This window comes from Solanum pennellii, chromosome 1, assembly GCF_001406875.1.
Source record: "Solanum pennellii chromosome 1, SPENNV200".
Classification (NCBI taxonomy): domain Eukaryota; kingdom Viridiplantae; phylum Streptophyta; class Magnoliopsida; order Solanales; family Solanaceae; genus Solanum; species Solanum pennellii.
In genome coordinates, this window is record NC_028637.1 from 81,846,013 (window position 1) to 81,849,799 (window position 3,787).

Sequence of the window (3,787 nt, forward strand, 5' to 3'; positions counted from 1 at the left end):
ATTTGAATGTTCTCAACGGGATATACTAAACAAAATTTTTGACACATAATATATTAAAATCTCACAACATAATTTTGTGAGCACTTGAACACACAAATATCCAAAAATAATAATAAAGACGGTCTCACTTTCCTAACAATCAAGAAGAAAAATGCATGTGCTTAATATATTTTTCAAAAAGATAGTCTTTCGGGTAGTATCCAGGTCTACAATTCACAAATTTAATTGAAAGAAGTCAGAAAGAGTTATTACTTCTTAATCAAAAATTAAAAAAAATATCAAAAGAATGAGTTATAACTACAAAAAATGATCTTTAATGATAATTAATAGCTTAATTATCATTATATATGTATTTTAACATTCAATTGGTATCCTGTATAAATGTCCTTAAAGTCTATAACAACATTGAATTCAATGACAATTAATTAATGTCCTTAAAGGTTGTAGCACTTTTGTGAATGTACATATTTATTGCCGATAAAAAATATTTTTATTGTAGTGTATTTTGGACATTTGTTAGTTTCACGAAAACTTGATCTCTTACTGTGGGGAAAATAGAAGAGAAAAATAAGTTGGACAAATTAGTTAACTTGCAACAAAAGATGTGGACAAATTTTCTCTATACAAATATTCTAGCAATAATGCAATGACATAGAAAATGTTTGCACTAACTGTGGAAAGCAAGAGAGCAATCATTTTGGTTCTTTTAACAAACTTCATCGTTGGTGCCGTATTAATTATCAAATATTTATTGTTGTGCGCTATCAAATATAGCACAATCCACAAACAATTTTTCCAGTACATAAAGAAATTCTGTAAAATGGGAAAAAAGAGAAGATAAATTTTCAATCTTTCTCATTGAAATTTTAAAGATAATTAAAGAAAAAGTCACCAAAATAGTAAAAAAGAAGTTGCAATCGATACATGAATCACTATGATTTATACTAAATAATTCAGCTTCATGAAATTGTAGGAATAACACTTTGAGAAATGAAAAACTTTATACGAAGAATAATTAATGTATTTGAATTAAAAAAAAACATATAAATTATAATGAAAGAAATAAAAGATTTGTTTATTTAAGAACCAAATATATGAATTCAACCATCAACCATTTCAACAGCGTTATAAGTTGTACACTAAGAGGTCCAAGAGTCGTAATGTCGCATTGCAATTGAAATCAATTTGCTTTGTTTATATGAAGTTGCCTGTAGAAAGGGACAAAAGAGAAGATCAATTTTCAATCATCCTTGCTGACGCTTTTAACATATTTAAAAAAAGGTCTCCAAAATAGGAAATTTTTTAAATCATATTTAGATGGATAACTATGACTTATAATAAAGATTAAGCTCCATGAAAACTTTCAAAAATGAAACAAACTTCATAAAAACTCAATTAATGTATTTGAATTTGACTACCCTATAGTGGGAAAACCCCTCTACAAATGACAGTGCCAAAAAGTTCCTCTAATTATATAGAAAACATAGGTTAGTGCGAACAAATATTTATTGTGTCTTATCGGAAAGAGAACAACTCTTTGGAAAACTTACAACCCTTCAGAAAGATCACTACCTTTCATAAAAGTCATACTTTTTCATAAAAGTCGCAACTCTTCATAAAAGTCACAACTCTTCAAAAAAAGTTAACACTTTTCATAAAGTCACAACTTTTCATAAAAGTCACAACTTTTTATAGAAGTCACACCTTTTCATGAAAAGGGAAGGCTAGTTTTGGAAATAAAAAAATTTAAAAGGGAATTCTTGTTTCTGGTGGCGCCACATAGGCGGGCCTAAGGTTCTCTTTTATATAAATATATTATTTTATTATTTGTGTATATTGCATGCCTATTTTACTTGTATATTATTTTTATTTCCTCCTCAATTTGAAAAAATAATTTTAATCGGGATCCACATTTGTGAATTTCAAAGGGTGCCTAATACCTTCCCTTCGAAATAACTTGAACTCTTGCTTAAAATCTATGATTACGTAGATAACTTAAATGATTTTCTAGTTTTCCTAAAATTAGGTGGTGACTCCTGTAAAGTTTATTTATTCTTTAAATTCTTTAAAATTGAATCAATTGATCATTTTTTTGAGTCGCCGCGACGTTTTGCCCTATTTGAATAGAGTAGGGATATAAACACTTATGAAGATTGTTACTTTCCTTACAATTTTATTCCTCCTACTTCATGGAGATTAATCTTTACAGTCTTAGCTATTCATGTAACTATGACAATTTCTTTTTACTATTTTGGTAACCTTTTTTAAACTCTATTAAGAATTTCAGCAAGGATGATTGAAAATCGATCTTCTCATTATTCCCTTCCTACATGTTTCTTCATATAAGCAAAGAACAATGGCTTTAATCGCAATATGACATTGCTACTCTTGTACCTCTCAGTCCACAACTCATAAAACTAATGAAGGGATTCAATTCATTATGTTTGGGTATCTAATAACAAAAAATTATTTCTGCCACTATTATTTGTAGTTTTTTTTTGGCTATAGGGGAAATGAATTTAAATGCATCAATTAAGCCCAACTTCTTATCAAGTTTGTTTCATTCCTCAAAGTTTTCTTCCTCCTATCTAATGAAGCTTAATCTTTTACTATAAATCATAGTAATTCATGTATCTATTGCCATTTCTTTTTTCTATTTTAGTGTCTTTTTTGAACTTAGTTAAAAATTCCAGTGAGGATAATTGAAAATTTATCATCTATTTTGTCTCTTTCTATAGTTTTATCATATATTTTGTGAATTCTTGTTGTGGGTTGTGCTATACTTGATAGCACCGAACAATAAATATGTGATTACTAATATGCCACCAATGTTGAAGTTTGTTAAACGAACCAAACATATTACTCTCTTCTTTGTCACAATTAGTATATTATTTTGATTGCTCATTCTTAGGTAGAAACATTTTATATGTCATTGCACCAAGCCTAGAATATTAGTATAGAGACAATTAGTTCACTTCTTTTATCGCAAGTTAACTAATTTGTCATATTTCTTCGTCTCTTCTTTTTCGGCATAATAGGAGATCAAGTTTTCTTGAAACTAACAAATGTCCAAAATACACTAAAATAAATTTTTTTATCGGCAATGAATATGCACAGTTACGAAGAGTGCTAGATCCTTTACCTACATTAGTTAATTGTCATTAGATTCAGTATTGGTCTGGACTTTTTCTGGGGACATTTATAATTGTCGCTAAAGATCATTTTTTCCATAGTGATAACTCTTTTTTTTTATAAAGTCTTTTTTTGCTTTTGATAAAGACGTAATAACTCTTTCTTTTGTCTTGTTTCAATTAAATTTGTGAATTGTAAACTTGAATACAGACTGACGGACTATTTTTAAAAATTATGTTAAGAACATACAAATTTTCTTCTAGATTGTTAGTAAAGTAAGGTTATCTTTATTGTTATTTTTGGATATTTGTGGTTCAAGCACACTCAGAAAATTATGCTTTGAGATTTAAATATGTTATATGCAAATATTTTGGTTTAGAATATCCAGTTATGAATGATGTCACCTACTGTTTATTGATAATTACATTAATTATTTGTAACAGCATAATATAACCATAACAATAACTCTGTCTCAATTCCGAATAAGTTAGGTTGTTGAAATGAAACCTAAACAATAGTAATGACTATTCTGAGACGATAAGGAAAACATTTATGATACTGACAATTTTAGGGTCATAAGAAAAGGAGCCGAATGTCCTTCATTTAAATTAGTTAATTATGTTCTTGTATGGAAGTGATATTCCACTTTACTTGG